Source organism: Chiloscyllium plagiosum, unplaced genomic scaffold, assembly GCF_037043375.1.
Source record: "Chiloscyllium plagiosum isolate Xiang-an unplaced genomic scaffold, Cpla_swu_hap1 HiC_scaffold_23, whole genome shotgun sequence".
NCBI lineage: Eukaryota > Metazoa > Chordata > Chondrichthyes > Orectolobiformes > Hemiscylliidae > Chiloscyllium > Chiloscyllium plagiosum.
In genome coordinates, this window is record NW_028270161.1 from 33743709 (window position 1) to 33763480 (window position 19772).

The window sequence follows — 19772 nt, forward strand, 5'->3', positions numbered from 1 at the left end:
AATCTGTGGAATCTATTACCATAGAGGGATATAGAGGCTGGATTGTTTGGTGCATTCAAGGCTGATATTAACTGATATTTAATTAGTAAGGGAATCAAATATTAAGGACTTCAAGAGATCAAGAGTCAAGGTTGAATACTCACAAGACAACTCCTTCCTAACTGAATAGCTCTGTGTCATCACCTTCGGATGGTCTGTCCTGTTAGTGGAACTGGATATACATAGAGATGGTGATAGTAGTGTCTGGACATTATCAGTAGGGTATGATATCATGACAGTGGCTATGTCAGGCTGTTGCTTGATGAGCCTATGAGGTAGTAGTTACAATTTTGGTGCAAACCCCCAGGTATTAGTAAGGAGGATGTTGCAGATTTGACAGAGCTATGTGTGCATTGTCACTTCCAGTGCCTTGATGATGCCAGATGATCTGTACAGTTTTGTTCCTTTTATTAAAACGTTGTAGCAATTGGATATAGCTAAGTGGTTTGCCATGCCATTTTAGAGGGAAATTAAAAGTCAATCACATTGCTGTGGACCTGGAGTCACCTGTAGGCCAGGACAAGTTAGGATGGTGCATTTTCCTTCTCTAAAGAATATCAGTGGACCTGTTGGGTTTTTATGGCAATCAATGGTTTCGTGACCATCATTAGAACAGTTTTGGTGGTTTAGGAAGCACTGGGATCAGAGTGCTACAATGGAAGTGAAATTCTAGCAATCTTGCCCATCATTCTGAATCATCATAATTCTTTATTACGTGAACTTACTTAATCATAATTATTTTCAGTTTGCAAACATCAAAGATGCTGACATCAACCCAGTCCACCAAGAATCACCCTCCACTCTAGCCCTAGTATTGCTAAGAAGCTGGTGGGGACCCTTAATTTCTCTCAAAACAGAAACTATAAATAATGGTAGGGAAAGGTACCAAAGAGTCAGAGAATTTTAAAATCTGGGTTGCACATTCAACATATAGTCACAGGAAAGGAAACACAATTCATTTACTGAAGTATGACACTTTTGTTATGAAGATGTAAGTGTACTGAACCTTTAAGAGAGTTAAAAGTTAACAGCACCAAGTGTTCTCAATAAGATACAATGTCACATGTGCTGCAGCTATTGGGGTAGCTAGGGTAGCTGGTTGCCTGGAAATAACAAATCAGATTCAAATTAGTTTAAATTATACCCCAAAAAATACCAAACTCCAATCCAGTTTGAATTTAGTATATTGACAATCTTAAAAGCCAAAGAGATAATCTGATGCTTTGGGGGGAAAGATAAGAGATATAAGACTAGGGGAAATTGAACAGTTGGGAGGAGAACTGCTACAATGCCAACAGATGTAGACTGCTAGTCAGAATTGTCTGAGAGGTACCTGTATAGAGAAGAAGTTTGCACAGAGAGAAACATCAACACCAACCTGGAGAGCAAATCTGCAAAGAGAAGATTTGACAGCTGGTTGCTTTTGAAACTTGAATTTTTTAGTAAATCTTAAATTGGGGAGTTTTATCAGACTAGTATTATAGAAGGGAAAGTAAAAGGTAGGTTAGAGGAAGGAGTTGTAAATAGCTGTTAGTTAATTATTCTCTATAATACTTTAAGAAATAAAGTTGTTAATTTTCATTAAGTAGTTCTTGGCCTCTCGAATTTTCATAGATTACTGCTTGGGATAAATCTTTTCGGTGTTGCTCGTTTAACTTGAGCAGTAGGGTTTACCCCATGTCGTAGCAATTTGCATGTTCTTGTACCTTTGAATACATATGGCATTGTTCATGAAAGGAGAAAGTGAGGACTGCAGATGCTGGAGATCAAAGTTGAAACTTTATTGCTGGAACAGCACAGCAGGTCAGGCAGCATCCAGGGAACAGGAGATTCGACGTTTCGGGCACAGGCCCTTCTTCAGGAATGAGCAGAGAGTTCTCCTGCTGAACACTCTCTGCTCATTCCTGAAGAAGGGCCTGTGCCCGAAACGTCGAATCTCCTGTTCCCTGGATGCTGCCTGACCTGCTGTGCTGTTCCAGCAATAAAGTTTCAACATTGTTCATGAAAGCCCAGCTTTCTCTTTTTGCAGGGGGTAAGGAAGAAATAAATGGTCTATTTGTTCCACAGACCCTACCATGGTGATTCAGCAACTGCATTTATATGAAAAGGTTCCTCCTAGGATAGAAGTTCAAATCACTGGTGGGAAGCTAGAACCTTTTACTTGTTCAAATCAGAAATGGAAGTTATTGAAGTTTTAACAATTTCTACAGCCAGTACAGATACCACAGACTCTGACCTCTCTAGGATTATGAAATCAGAATGAGGTATTGAGTTACATAGAAATGAATTCTCAGAGCCTCCATACAAATTCATAACCATCAAAGCTTCAGGCAGCACTGATGATGTGCTGTTTTTGCCAGAAGAAGACAATTTTATGGAAGTTGTCTTTGCAATCACGCATAGGGAACATCATTGTGACCATAGAGAGATTAGAGAAAAACTCCAATCTTCAGATAAGGTCAATTAAGAGCTGGTGCAACCACTGGAAGTAGCAAATGAAAAAAGAACATATTGAGGAAGAAGAGGACTTTGTTCAAAGTGGATCATACCAAAATTCAATATACAGAAATATCAATCAGGCACAAGAGAAAGTTATGGGATGTTATGAACCTAAACTATCATCTGTATGACCAAGAGAAAGCATGTAAGTTTTCTTGACTTAACAGTGTCTACACTCTCCCTTAGGAGTAAACTTGAAGTTGAATCGAAAGAACCTTTGTTCCAAATGGTGTTCATCCAGGTGCGCACCTTGTGAGTTTTAAGAGACAGCTGATAAATTTCCATCACATAACTCAGAATGGAACCCAGGTGGCAACAATCTGAGTGATCCTACTAGAAGACAAATTGTTCAGCATTCAAAACCATTTTATAATAACAGGACCATGTGTTCATTTCATGTCAAAACCGAAGTATAAGCTTTGGAACAGATTGCAGCTGTCATCTGTCTGTTTCCAACCTTTTCATGAGGCTTTTACACATCAGTGTGACAATACTAGCAGTTAGTGAGCACATTCCCTTCTTACTTATGGACAATGGATCATAGTTTTCCTACCATGAAACACTGTCAAATATTACTTTGTTAGATTACATAGAACTAAATTCACAAATATATTTATATTTGTAAATGAATAAAGCTTTTAGTTCTAAACACAAGGTGGTTGCATTACATTAGAGTGTAGTCAGTCCCTTTAAATGAAGACAACTATATTAATTATTGCAGTTTATTGCTTCATTCTAAAGTAATAGATGAAAATACAGCAAAGGAATAAGAGTAGGCCATTTGGTGCTGGGGACCTGCTCCCTTATTCTAAAGGATTGTGGCTGCTCAGGTATTAACCTAACTTCCATATTACTACATATCTCCAATAATCTTTCAGCCCTTTGTTAGTCTAGAATCTATTTAGCTCTGCCTTAAGAATAAAAAAAATCTTCATTCATTGCCTTTTGAAGAAGTAAATTTGAAGACTCACAACCCTCAGAGAGAATTCCTTTTCCTCATCTCTCCCTTAAATGGGTGACCCCTTATTTTTAAACTATGTCCTCTCGTTCTAGAGTTTTCCACAAGATAAAAGATCTTTTCAACATCCAACTGATCAAGTCTCCTCAGGATCTTATATGATCCATTCAAGTTGCCTCTGTCGCTTTTGAAATCCAGAGGATACAAGCCAGCCTATCTAATCTTTCCTCATGAGGCAATCTGCTCATTCCAGGCAACCTTCCCTGAACTACTTCCAAGGGATTAGCAATTTTTTGTAAGTATGATGACTAATACTGTACACAATATTCCTGACATGGTCTAATCAATGTCTAATCACCTCAAGCATATCCGAGCTACATTTGCATTTAATGCCCCAACAATGAAATGTTTAATTCAAATAACTTTCCTGATTACTTGTGTACCTGCATACCAACCTTGGGTGATTCATGCATGAGGACAACCAGATCTCTGTGCATCTCAGAGCTCTGCAACCTCTCACTATTTAGTTAATAAGCTTCCCTTTTATTCTTCCTGACAAAATGGACAATTTCACACTTTTCACATTATAGTCCATTTGCTAAATCTTTGCCCACTCACATAATTTATTCATATCCTTTATACGCTTATTATGTCATCTTAACAATTCACTTTCCTATCTATCGCAGTGTCTTCAGCAAATGAAGTTACTATATCTTTGGCCACTCCATTCAAGTTATTTATTTGAATTGTAAAGATTTGAGGATGAGCACTGATCCTTGTGTCACACCACTCATGCCATCCTATCAGGCTGATAAAGACCCATTATGCCTTTTCTCTGCTCTTCATTAGTTAGCCAATCTTCTATGCATGACAATATGTTACCATTACACCATGAGCTGTTAATTTGATGCAATAATCTTCAATGTGACACCTTATCAAATGCCTTCTGGAAAATCATGGACAACACATCCACTGGTTCCTTTATCCACAGGACAAATTCATTCTTCAAACAACTCCAGTAAATTTGTCAAAGGGAAATCATGTTTAACTAAATCATATTGGCTGTACTGATTACCTTGAACTTGCCTGAGTGTCCTTTTATAATATCTTTAAAAATAGCTTCATTTTCCCTATGACAGATGTTAAAGCTAACTGTCCTGTAATTCCTTGCTCTGTGCCTTGCTTCACTTTTTGTGTTACATGTGCTATTTTACAATCTAAAGGCATCTTCCCTGAATCTAATGAGAAAAATAACAATGGGGAACCAGGAAATGGCAGAGGAGTTGAATAAATGCTTTTCATAAATCTTTACAGTAGAACACAATAAAAGTATTTCAAAATTACTAAATAATCCAGAGGCAATATAGGAGAGGAAATAAATACAATGACTCACGAGAGAAAAAGTGCTAAAGAAAAAAGTGGTGCCAAAGACTAAAAAATCCCTTGGACTTGATGTGATACATTTTAGGATATTAAAGGAAGCAGTTCCAGAGATAATGTTTGTACAGGTATTATTCTTTGATTCTGGAAAGGTCCTAGCAGATTGGAAACCTCCAATGTAACATCTTTATTTAAAAAGGGAAGCAGGCAAAATATCAAAGCTAGTTGGCTTAACATCTGTTATTGGAAAAAATGTTAAAGTTTATTATAAAAGCTCTAATAGCAGACCAATTAGAAACACATAATATGATGAAACAGAATCAATGTGGCATCATGAAAGGGAAATCATGCCTGAAAAATTAGATTAGATTACTTACAGTGTGGAAACAGGCCCTTCGGCCCAACAAGTCCACACTGACCCTCCGAAGAACAACCCACCCAGACTCATTCCCCTACATTTACCCCTCCACCTAACACTATGGGCAATTTAGCATGGTCAATTCACCTAACCTGCTTATCTTTGGACTGTGGGAGGAAACCGGAGCACCGGAGGAAACCCACGCAGACACGGGGAGAATGTGCAAACTCCATACAGACAGTTGCCCAAGGCAGGATTTGAACCCAGTTCTCTGGTGCTGTGAGGCAGCAGTGCTAACCACTGTGCCACCATGCTACCCCAAATATACTCCAAACTCTCAGGAGGTAACACGTAGGATATGTAAAGGAGATGTGGTGGATGTAATAATTTGGATTTTCAGAAAGTCTTAGGTACAGTATGTTAGATGTTATGCTACTTAAGAAGATAAGGGCACATTGTGTTGTGAGGTCATATCTTAGCATGGATATAGAATTGACTAACTAAATGAAGACAGAGGGTTGGAATAAGGGAAACATTTTCAATGTGGGGATGTGGAACTGGTGGAACGCCACAGGGATCACAACTGGGATTACACATATTAATGACTTAGATCAGGAAAGTGAATGTATTGTATCAAGTTTGCCAATGACATAAATTTAGATGGGAAGGCATGTGGTGAGAATGACACAGAATACGCATGGGATATAGATAGGTTAACCAAATGAGCAAAACTTGGTAGATGGAATACATAATGTAGGATAATGTCAGTTTATGCATTTTGGCATGAAAAACAGAGATGGTGAATATTATTTGAGTGGAGAAAGACTGCAGGAAGTTACAACATAGGGGGATTTGGGAGTTCTTGTGCATGTATCACAAAAAGTTGCAGCCAAATTCAGTGGGTTATAGGGAAAGCAAATAGAATGGTGGTCTTTATTTCAAGGGAATGGAACATAAAAGTAGGGAACACGTGCTAAAACCATATAAGGAATTATTCAGACCAGGGATAGAATACTGTGAACAGGTTTGGGATACATATTTAGAAAAACGAGGTTTTGGAGACCATTCAGTGAAGGTTCACAGGGCTGACACCAAGTATGGAGCAACTGTTTTATGAGGAAAGATTGAGTATGAGGGGCCTTTATTATTGAAATTTAGAAGAATTAAAAGCGACATTATTGAAACACATAAAAGTTTTAGTGGGCTTGATGGGATTGTGCCCTCAATCTAAGATGAGAGGGCACAATCTCAGGGTAAGGGATTGCTTATTTAAGACAGAAATTTCCTTTCCTATAGTATAGCGAATGTTAATTTTTTTACCATGAGGGACTGTTGAGGCTAGGTCACTCAGTATATTCAAGGCTGAGATAGATGGATGTTTAATCAATAACGGAATCAAGAGTTATGGGGGGAAAGGCAAGAAAGTGTAGTTAACGATTATCAGATCAGGCATGATCTGCTCTAATAGCCAACCAAATTTGATGGGCTGAATGGCCTACTTCTGATCCAGTGTCTTCTGGTCTTAAGGAATCAACTAACTTGCTAGCCACTTTTTTAAATTTCTAGAACAAAATCCATCAGGGCCCGCGGACTTGTCAATGCGCAGTTCCGAAACTGTATTCGGTGCATCTTCCCTGATATTAGTAATTTTCTTAAGTTCCTCTCTCCCTTTTTATTTCTGATTTACAGCATCTATTTTGAGAGGATTTGAATTTAAAAGCAAGGGTGTACTTCTGAGGCTCTATAAGGTTCTGGTCAGACTACATTTGGAGTATCGTGCACAGGTTTAGGCCTTATATCTCAGGAAGGACGTATTGGTCCTGGAGCATATTCAGGTGAGGTTCATGAGAATGGTCTCAGGAATGAAAAGCTTAACATATATCAGCAGACATTTGAGGACTCTGGGTCATTATTTGATGGAGTTTAGAAGAATGAGGGAGGATCTAGTTGAAACTTACAGAATACTGAATGGCCTGGACAGTGTGGAAATTGGGAAGATGTTTCCATTAGTAAGTGAGACTAGAACCTGAGGGCACAGCCTTAGAGTAAAGGGAAGATCCTTTAGATTGCTTCAGCCAGAGAGTGGCGAATCTATAGAACTCACTGCCACAGAAGGCTGTGGAGGCCAGGTCATTGACTATATTTAAGACTGATAGATAGGTTCCTGATTTCAAGGGGATCAAGGGTTATGGGGAGTAAGTGGGAGAATGAGGTTGAGTAACTGATCAGCTGTAAGTAAATAGCAGAGCATACTCAATGCGCTGAATGGCCTCATTTCTGCTCCTATGTCTCATGGTCTGCAGTGAAGACTAATGCAAAATACCTGTCCAATCTGTCTGCCTTTTCTTTATCCTCCATGACAAATTCCCCAGATTCATTTTCCATTGGATCTATTTGTTTTTTCTATTTTACTTAACTTTCTGCTATACATTATTTTATCTCCTTATTAATCTTTTAGCAATTCTTTGTTTTCTTTTATACTCGTCCAATCCTCTGAACTGCCACCTACCTCTGCACAATTGTATGTCTTGTCATTGAGACTGACGTTTTACTTAACTGCAGATGGCAGGCCTGCCCTTAGATTTTTCTTAATTTGTGGAAAGTCTCTATTCTGCATTTTCTGGAATATTCCCTTAACTATTTGCTTTTTCAATGCTATTGACCCTTCCCTGAAACTAAAATGTCAGTTCACTTTAATTACCTTCACTTTCATGACCTCATAATTGCACTGGTTTACATTCAAATCAGTAATCTTGGACCCACATTTCTCTCCCTTAAACTGTGTGTAAAATTCAACCATCTGATGGTCGCTGCTACTGAGGGACACTTTCATTATGAGGTCAGTAATTAATCTTATCTCGTTGGTCTAAAGCCTGCTGTCTGGTTTCTCGTGCTGTTTTGTAAATCTGTTACAACCTCATGGATCATGTTATAACACATCTCTGATCCAGTCTGATGTGCCAGTTACTCTCTACATTAGGCACAGAATCTATCACATTGCATTAATGGAAAGCATGCAACAAACTCCCACTGGTTTCACAAACATGTATGGTTTGGCATCAGAGCTGTGAACACCCTGGAATGCGTTACTATTTAAGTTTTTTTTTTACTCTTGCAACCTGTTTTATACTCATTAACTTTCTAATGAATGAAAAAAAGCTTCCCTTCCTGTCAACCCTTTCCAAGCATTCAAAATCACTCCAGCAGTCAGATGCTAATAACTAACACCACTTATAAGTATTGGAAGTACACAAGTGGGGATCTGGCTTCACCTACTGAACTGTACAGCATTATATTTAAAAAACTGTCAGTAACATAATAATTGTAGCATTAAATGGAACATTAATCATACTATTAAGAGGTTTGTAGACCTCTAAACTGCTACAAGTGTATAGTAATCCCCAACAGAGCCACAAGTAAATGCTTAAAAATAAGTATCTCACAAAGATTCAAGGTGTCTCATCATTTTTCCAGAAATTACTAAATGACCAAGAGGACAAGAGGTAATTTGCTAATGTGACAACATGAAGCACTCCAATGCCTCTACTTCCTCAGGAAGCTAAGGAGATTTGGCATGATCATAAAAGTTCTTACCAATTTTTATGAATGCACCATAGAAAGCATTCTGCCTTGAGATGTCAGCCAAGATAGTCAAAGACCCCTCCCATCCCAATTATAATCTCTTGCAACCTCTTCTACTGGGCGTAAGATGCAAAATATTAAACACAGGTATCAACAGATTCAAGAATAGCTTCTTCCCCATTGTTATTGAACTTCTGAATAGACCACTCAAATTTTAAATTTAATGTTGATTTCACTCTTTGTGCACATTCTCTGCAGCTGTAACATTGTATTCTTCACTTTGTTCCAATACTCGAATGCACTTTGGATAGTATGATCACCTGTACTGCATGCAAAACAAAACTTTTCACTCTACCTCAGTATATGTGCCAATAATAAATCAAATTAAATCAAATCATATGACATCTCACTTATTAGGCTGAATTTTCTAAGCCCCTGAATGGATTGGGCAATGGCAAGTCAGTTGGAAACGATATGACAAGTTTGACACAGTGCAATCTGCCAAGTCAAGAAACAAACAGCCTGATTCTGCAATCACATTTTCGAACATCAAGATAAGAATTTTGCTACTGAGTGACAAGAGACCTATTTGCATGCATGTACATCTTGTTAGAACCTAATCTCACCTCACTGTTATGTACTTTCATATTCACCAATCCACTTGAGAGAAACTAAATGATGACAATTTCCAATATCAAAGTTTAAAATGGATACCTCATGTCTCTAGCTCACCACTTGTTCCTCCGGGACATCTTCCTGGACAGAAGGTCACAATGGGCAGTGACTGCCTGCCCATCCCATCCACAAGAGATTGGCATCAGACATTGCATCATCATGGCACATCTCGAACGTAACTACAACAGTCCTACAGTTTAATGTTACACTTTGGAGATTGCCAGCACCTTGTAATGTAATGCTGCTGGCTGGCTACACTACATGCAGAGACAAGCACCCACTTCATGGACCGGAGCAGCCTGTACATCAGGACCTCCTGCTTGCTCTCTTAGCGTTCACTCACTGTGCTCATAATTAGATGCTCACAGCCATTTGCCTTGCTTTGCCTTTTGGAGGCTTGCTGTCTCAGTCAGAACTTAAATACCCACAGTACGTCTATCTTATCTTACCATTTAGTACTGACACAGTTAAATTGTCTTGGTTGTCAGCAGAGGGGTGCACATATTGCTGGGCGGCATTGGGCAATGACAGGCATGTGGTGGCAGTTTTATGTGGCAAACACATCAAATGCGTTTCAATCAAGTAGCTATGGCCCTTAGGTTAACGGATGGAGTCTTTGCCAAAGTCAAGGGACTGTCATCAGTCAGAGACTCCTACCACAGTCAGTCAAGGGCATAGTCCGATCTCAGTCCAGCAGCATGGATATAGTCAGTTGGCTATTTGCAGCAATCAGGGACAGAAGTTCTGTATCACTGTAATCTCGGGAGTAGCCCTTGATAAATCCAGCAATGCCAGCACAATAGATCCAGGGGGTTCATGATAAGTCAGTCAGTGAGCTGCAGAGAGATCAGGTGGCCATTCACTCATCAACTGGGGCTGCCCATCCAAGTTGCTCAGGGTGGGGGTCTGCTCAGTGCAAACCAAAAAGGAGGAGGTTTTTAAGGAGATCTGCTTTATTCGGGATGCTGGGAAAGTCAACTGTGGGAAGTAGAGGCAGCATAAAGATGTAAACAGATAGAAATGTGTGGAAGTTCAATAATGATGGTGATGACGGAGAATGCAAACAGAAAAGGAAGATGGAGGGTCGGGGAGTTGGAATACTTGATTTCCCAGCTGAGACTGTGACACAGTGCCAAGCAAAACCTGCAATGCCTTCTGCCCCCTGTGACATGTAGATGCACATGGGAAGTGGAACATGGCTGTGACCAAGCTGGGAGTTAACAGAGTAAGTGTTTGAATATGTAGGTGGTACCCGGGCTTCAAGGAATAATTGCCATAATCACTGTACAGGTTGAAGGCAACTTAGTCATAATGTCCTGCGTATGAAATGCATATTATATCGAACTGTGTGGAATTCAAATCCTTGTCACAAGTAATCAACCATGTCACTGCTCATTGCAGATTGGATTTTGTTATCTGTAAAACAAAAGTAATCACAGGTGAGTTTAAATGTGTCACCTCTGGGTGACAATTCACAAAGACAATCCAAAGGCCTCAAAGGCTGCAAAAGATATGGAACAGATTTTCTCTCACCCTGAACAGTACAAATTCATCAGCATTCTCTTATATGCAATACTGCAATCCTTGGACAATGTGGGGTGTGTGGGGTGAGTGTCAATGTTTCAGTAATGCTTCCACATTTATAATCTCCTATTGTATTTATGTGGCATGGCTTATACTGCATATAACAATTAGGTCCCATATGTCAAAGGTCTTTGCAGAGAGATTCCTAATCAGAGTTCTCCACCGTATGAAGAACTATGTAATCCATCTTTATGCGTGACAGAAATGTTGACTGTTTGTGTTAGGGCTATGCTCTTCAACCAAAGTTCATGACTCCAAGAGTGGCAGCAGTCTTCCACTGAAGGTGAGGGCATTGACGAGGATCATCATCTCCAGCATGGTGGAATGGTGCAGAGCAAGGCTCAACAAGGCAGACATGACTTCAGGGATATTCATTTCCAATAGATAAGAGCTGGGTGCAGTGATCATTTATTGATTGGAAATCTTTCTGTTGCTTTAAAGGTAAGCAATCCCCGTTGTGACCAGAAGGAATTGCTGTAACGGCTTTTACTGTTGTTGTATAAAAATGAACATTTTCAACAATTTGAAGGCCTTCTGATACATGATGCATCTGCATTGGACACTGAGAAGATGTGCTGTGTGGGCCTTAAGGAGAGTGTAGCAATCCCTTCGAGAGGGCTATAAGTTGGGACGGTGCTGAGGTTAACTTGTGTAGCTTGATTCTTGAGGCTGCAGTTGTGACAACCATAAATGAGACAAATAATGATCATAAAATTATACAGTACAGAAGAGACCCTTGGGCCTATTGAGTCTGTAACACCAAAATTGCTCTAAGTCCACACTAGTCCAACTTTCTGTCACTAAACCAATTGCCTGAATGTTATTACACTTCAAATGCTCATCTATGTATTTCATAAAGGTTGTGTAGATTCCCACCTCAACTGCCATCCCAGGCAGCACATTGTCGACCTCCACCATGCTCTGGGTGAAAACAATTTTCCTCAAATCTCCTGCTTTTCCCTTTAAACATGTACTCCCTTGATATTGACTGGTCAACTAAGGAGCAATATTGTTTTCTATCTCTCCTGTCCCATGCACTTTATAATCTCACACACATCTAACAACATCCCCTTCAACTTTTTCTACTCCAAAAAAAATGACAGGAAAAAGTGCTTGATCCCATGCAACATCCTGGTGAATGTCCTCTATTGTGCAATCCTGTCCTTCCTATAATCTGCTGAGCAGACTGCACACAATACTCCAACGGTGGTATAACCAAATTTCTGTACAGTTCCAACATAACCTCCCTGTTCTTGTAAGCTATGCTTCGACTAATAAAGGAAAGTGTTCTGTTTGCCTGTTCAACTACCCCGTTAACTTACTCTGCCACCTTCAGTGATTTGTAGGTAAGCACTCCAAGATCCCACTGTTTCTCTGAGGGTCCTGCCAATAATTGAGTACTCTCTTATCTTTTCACTTCTTGCATATCACCTCATACATATCAGGGTTAAATTCCATCTGCCATTGATCTGCCCACTTGACCAATCTGTTTATATTGAATTATAACCGACAACCCTTTTCTTCACTATCAATGACATGGGCAACCTTTGTGTCATCTGCATCATGTTCTCATCTACACAGTTTATATTTATTTCAAACAATAAAGGAGCCACTGCCAATGCCTGTGTATGCCACGAGACATACACAGGCATTGTGTATGCCACAGACATACACGAGACATACTTGCAGCCACACAAACAGCCTACTACCAGCTCCCTCTGTCTTCTGCCACTAAGTCAACTTGGATCAACTTACCCTGGACCCCATGTGCTTTTGCCTTCTTTATTAGTCCCAGATGTGGTTGACCTTGCCAAAGGCTTTAACATGTCAATTTGTATTCGCAATGAACTATCATCTGTGCCATCTATGTGCCCTCAGAAGCTATCTTTTTTCATTCCTCTCCCACTACACACACAGTGAAAGATAGGTCCTGATTGACTGTGCTTGTCCTGGTACATGGCTGGTAATTAGATATGGCACCAATACCAGGAATCATGGGAAGGCTGAGCAGTGGTTAGTCCTCCATTGGTCAGCGCGTAGTGGCATGATCAGGGTCCCCACAAAGTGTGGCGCATATATAATGAGTCAAGCTGCAGAGATTTGTGTGAGATAACTCGCTACGGTTCATGGAAAGAAATTTTCCAATGAATTTCCCAAAATTGACTCTTCACCACGTTTTTCAGTAAAATCTAGCTCTTTGTTCTTTTACATACTGAACCCTCCTGCAATATAAACAGCTATTCAATCACTACAGATGATTTTGCAGAATTATTCTAGAAATAAATATTGAGCTACAATGAATATCGTTTAATATTTATAAAGAGTGCCTTTAGCCAGATGCAGCAATGTTATGCAGATTCTTATTGCCAAACACAAATATTGCTCATTCCTTCCAATACAACTTAATGGAAAGGTGATGGAGCATTTTCATTAGATGTCATTCAGGATTTTTATGAACTACTGTGGTCAGTCTGAATGATTTATAGTCTGTCTGCATTCACTTTAATATAATGCCATGAAGTATTTTGCCCTGCTAATCATTCTTGAGCTACCAAGGGAACAATGTATTCAAGCCCTCTGTATTTTGGTAAAACATTCAGGATAATCCTACTAAAGATTCTAGTCTTTAGCTTTGTACTTTATAAAGGAAACGAAGATTAACGGTGGGTTAAACCCTTGTTTATAATTCCTTAGTTACATGCAGCAAAATATTATCTAGATAGGAAGAATCTGGTTTCAGTTGTTGTGTTCTGTCGGCAAAAATGAAAAAAAAGACATTTAAAGACATTTCCAGAAACTCCACCAGTACATATTTTATAAAATAACATAGACGAAGCATACTCAGAAGATAAATATAAAGCAATGGGAATGCTGATTGCATGAAGAGCTCAATCCCCAAAGGTAAATATTTTTAAACAGGCTGCAGCATGAAAATGAGTCCACAATGACAGCTCAGAAATGAAAAGGGACAGGAAAATGGATGCGTGCCATAGTGGGAAGGATGAGAAAGAGTGAAAATGTTGGTCCAAAGGACATTTTTGTTTTGAGAAGGTTTGTAAAAGAATAGATTTAAGGGGAGACACAAATGAACTTAGGACAGGAGATTCAGGCATCCCATATTTAACAAACAAAATCTAACTTGTTCAGCAGAGATCAATGGTCTTAATGCCAGAATCACTGGAAAGGTTCCAGAATCCATTGAAGTAAAAACACAATTTTACTTATCTGGTTACCATAAATCAACTTCCTAAAATTTCAAATAATGCTAACAAACTGTGTGGGATTTAAAGATAAGAATTATGATATTATCTCAATCTTTATTTGTTTTACTAAGGAATAAAGCACAATGAAGCCTACAAGTTGAATGTCATATGAAGGAAGATTCACATAACTTGCATCAATCACGTGGATTGCAAACAATACCTTTGTGAACAGAATATTGCATCCTACATGGGAAAAGAGTTTTTACACGGGGATTCTGAGATAGACAGTATGGGAATCAAGTGTTACATAGAAAATGCAGGAAAGTGGAATTAAGGATAATCAGATCAACAATGATCTCATTGAATGAATGGCCCATTTGGCTGAATGGTCCATTTCTGCTCCAATGTCTTTTAGTTTTATGAATTCAAATAACAAAGACTTACATAGAATCTTGTTTTGTTGAGTTTGAATGTAATTTGAATAGGGTTGCCCTGCTTTTCTGGATAACTACAGTAACCATTTTAAAGTGGACACATCAAATATTGAGCCATACTTGAAACAAATCGTACTGAAATCATCCGATGAAAGGAACACGCTGGAAGTACTTAAGGGCCATTATACACTGGTGCTGGTATTTTTGTGCTGTTAGCATATTCCCCCAACTGAGAATTGAGGCCACCAGCTTTACTCAGCATCTGCCTGACAATACCTGCCTGCCTCAGCAAGTATTATATCTGCTAGCAGGTCAGCCAAACTCTATGCCAGACTCTGAGGAGCATGCAACTTTTTAATAGCACTGCAAATGCAGTGGTGGCCATTTAAAAGGCTGACTTACAGAAGTTTGTGCCTGTGGGAGCATTGACAGCATGGTGCTCTCTTCGTATGAACCCTGAGGCAGGATTTCATGCACGATGGAAAATTGTGCCCCGAAAACAAAACAAAATAAATGCTGTCCAATGTGAGTATTTCCAACACTTTCCAATTTTCAGCAAATTGGCATGATGGGAAAAGTCAGCTCAATTAGAAATTTTTCAAAGTGTCTATTTTTTTTCTGTCACATAGAACTTAATGGTTTAAAGTTGGTTTGAAATAACTTTGCACATTTTCAAATGTTCACATGTCAATCTGCTGACGGTGCATGTTGATGCCATCACTGAGGGAGACCTTTACCATCTGACAACTGATGGAACAGCACAAATAACTGCATCTCATTCCAACCTATCACCCTCACTCAGATGTCATGCTACCCATCTGCCAGCCTATGAACTTACTACCCTAACTATTTACCTCACCCACACTATCTACTCAACGCATTTATCAATCTGCCTAATCTACTAACCTACCCTTTCAAACATTCATTCGCTCACATATTCACTGTCATTTACACAGGACATTTAAATTTACCTTATGGCAGCAGGGAACACGCCCATTCTTCCCACTGACACGACACCAAAGATCTCCAGTTGAAAGTTCATTTCACTTTTCTACCCAATTAAATATTGTATTTAGGAAAATTGCAAATTGGAGCAGTAACTTGACAACTCACACATACTTGTATGCACTTTTAAGTGAAAAATTGCTGTTGGCCAATCTTCCAATAAGTGCTCTATTCAGAACATGTGTGAACAGAGCAAAATACGTTGCAGCCCCTTAACTTTAAAAGTCAATGAGCAGTAGAGATCCTGAATTAGGAAGGGTGAGTTAGAAAGTATTAGTGAATTAGGAAGTGTGAGTTAGAAAGTATTAGTGAATTAGGAAGTGTAAGTTAGAAACATGAATTTGGTATCAAATTAGGTAAAGAAAACAAATTAAAGAGCAGTAAAGGAAGACTGTGTCAAGAGGAATAAAAGGGACAGACAGAATTACACACTTGTAAACATTACTTTTCATCATGAGAGAGGTTATTGGGCATGAATTAAAACTTATCAGAATGAATTAAGGGCAATTAGATGGTTTTGAACAAGTGTGAATTTTTGAGTAAGAGCAAAATATTACAGGCGCTGGAAATCTGAAACAAACATAGAGAATGCTGAAGAAACTCAATAGGTCTGGCAGCCGCTGTGGAGAAAATTAGAGATAACATTTTGAATCTTTTATGACACTTCTTCAAAAGTGAGGTTCTTCAGTTGTTCAGGTTCAGTTCAACTCCTGCTGAGTTTCTCCAGTAATGTCTCTGTTTGTTGCTAATTTTTGAGGTAACACTTATCAAAATAAACAAACATCATGCTGTTCAGTACATTTAAACTATAAATCAGATTGCAAGAAGAATAATTTTTGATAGAGAAAGAATAATCTCAGTAACATTCAGATTATCACATTTGTCTCTGTGTGTACATTTGCTGAAAATTACAACCTGATTTACACTTCAATAACAGTGAACACAATTATTCTTCCAATAATATCTGGTCTGATATTTTGCAAGTGTTTCATCTTGGTAGCAATGTTTGAAGGGGGTACCTGTCACTAATTTTGTTGGAGCTGTGAAGTCACTTTACTTTTACTTCAGAAAAATTACTGGTGAACATTTGAAAAGGTACCATATTATTATGAATGTAGATATGATTATACCATATCAAAAATAAAAAGAAAATGTCTCGGTGCAAGTTATAGGTTTCCTACATCAAAAAAATTCAGATATCCAAAAATCATGTCTATAATGCATGCTTTCTATTATCATGAACAGCTATATATTGTCATGAATACATGCTTATATACAGTTAAGTCTGTTTAAAATGAAATGATTGCCATGACAACATTTCAGTAAAATGCTTCAGAATGTTTCTGTGCCAGAGGCTGAATGTTTGAATTGCATGTGAAATATAAGAGAGACATTAAATTAGACATTGGATGAGAAAGAACTGGACTAATGTTTACTAAATAGAGGCAACTTTCAACAACCTGAGAAGGAAGGACAGTAAACAGAAAATTATAAAAATCAACTAAACGCCAAAAGAAAAATACTATCTAAGAAAAGATTAAAGGATGGAAAGACATCAGTGTATATTCTCCCTCAGATAACTCACCATCAAAACTGACAACAATTTTGGGCAGTTATTATCCAACTGAAGTAATCCTCAAGATGGATGAGGGGGTGTCTGAATTGGACTGATAATGGTTTTCAGAAATACTGTGGAGTGGGAGGACCTCCTATGATGTTCAGTCTCCACTTTCAAACAATAGTTTTTGAAAACATCTACCTTTTAACAACAGCTCCACTGGTGATTAAGCCTCATGCAGTCAGATTTACCACGTGGTATCTAATAAATGATTGCGATATGTTCAGAATTGGGATTTACATCTGTGTTAGTATAGGTCGAGGCTATTGTGCTGCAAAATGAGCATTACTTGAACCTAATTAAAAATGAGTACATTGCGCACAAGTTTCTATGTAAATTTTTGCCAGTTTAAATCGGCAACAGACTTAACTCCCAAATCTTCGCCCTACCTCCATTGTTTCTTGCTTTCATTGAGTTGTTCCTTCCAAACTGGAGCATTGACAATTCACAGAGGAATCAGAAATGGAAAAGAAAAACTGAAATGTGGAAGACTTATCAGTGAATCAGTGAAAAGACAAACAGAGAAAACAATGTTTTGATTTTGCCGGAGTTGACAATAGCATAGGTATAGGTCAACTGCTGTCTAATAACGGCATGATTTATAATGCTGGTTTCATCTCTTAATGTAGAAGAATCCCATTTCACTGGAATGAGCACTCTCTCCAAGTATTCATGTCATTCATTCATGAAACTAAGCCCAGCAAAAGGACCTAGTCTTTGGGGAGAGGGGCTGTATTTAACCTGGAGCTCTGGGAAACATTTACACCCCCTGCTGCCTGCATCCTAACTTGCATGACTCTTGTTCACCTATTATTCCTGTTCTCACTGATACACATTGGCTCCTGGTTGAGCAAACCTTTGCTTTTACAATTTTCGACCTTGTTTAGAAATCTCTCCAACACTCCTCCAAATGTTCGCCCCCTTGGGCATTCCTAAATTTAATTGCTCCGCCATTGGCAGCTACAGATGAATAAGTCCTCAATCCTTGTATTCCCACCATAATCTTTTCTGCTTCTCAATCTCTCCTTCCTTCTTTTAGACATTACTTAAATCTTGCACTTTTGCCAAATTTTTCATGATGTTTCCTTATATAGTTCAGTCTTAACACTTTGATGGATAATACTCCTATGACGCACCTTGAGACATTTTATTATATTAAAGGTGCTATATGAATATAAGTTTTTGTTATTAGAGTTGCTAGCAGGATAAACAAACTAGCTTCACTTCAACCAGAAGCATTAAAGCTGTTCCTGGATTACTGAGCATTTGTGATGTCGAGACATATAGGTGAGAGGGTATCACTGGACTCACACTATTGTGTTTCTGTTTGCTCACAACTGCAGGGCAGTTTGCTAAACGCTTTCATTAGGATTACATTCTTTAACATATAGCCTGAACTGAATCCAAAGTCCAACTGCTTTTTAGGAAAATATCTCTATATTTATAGAATGATTTTAGGAGAGGAATTTTATGAGCCTGTGCTACTGCTGAGCTCTCCAGCAGTGATACAAGCTTGTAAATAACCTTTGGGATTGCCTAAAGAGACAAGCCAGGGATTTCCTCTTCTGTATTTGCCAACCCATAATTAATGTCTATTAAAGTGAATCGGTGGGAAATTATGGGCTGGCGGTGCACAGGCGAAGATCCAGTCCATTCAGTCAAAACACAGTGTTACTGCTGACTATTGTGTAACTAATTAGCAAGGCAAGTTAAACTCTCTTAATCTCCATATGCATTTTGTTCCCAAGACTTTATCACTGATTGGCCTACTTATCCAGGTTGCTGTGTAAAGCGCTTTAGTGCTTTGTGTTATGCAAGGAAATCTCCATGAAGATATGGGTCAGGTGTTTTGTTTACTTTTCCTGCTTGGATGAAGCATCCATTGCTGTCAACAATGAATCAGTGTATTGTTCCAGGACACTAATCCTCTACATGGATGGATACGTGTCTTATTAGCACTGGTCACAATGAAAGCAATTCACTTGCCGTTACTAAGTCCTCCACTTACATTACTGGCACAACCCATGCAATCATTTTCATTCCTCTATCCCATCTAGATCTGAACACAATGGGAGAAATTTTCAACATTACTACCTTGCCTACACCTTGGTTGAAATTGCCTATTGCTGAAGCTGCCCAAACAAATGTTGAGAGGGTTCTTTACAGGTTGGTGTTTGAGCAATCCAAGTGAAGCAGTTAGTATTTTTAAATTTTCTGTCAAAATGGCTTGCCAAATCATGTCCATGTGAGCTATCTTTACTCAGCTTTAATTCATGACAAATCCGTACAATGGTAATTGATTTTCATCTGAAATGAAATTGCAATTTTTATTAGATTTTGTATTTGCTTTACATTGCGTTCCATGAGCACCTGCAGCACACACCCATATATGTGTGACCGGACAATGAAATAGACCACACAGTCAGGGAAGACATGA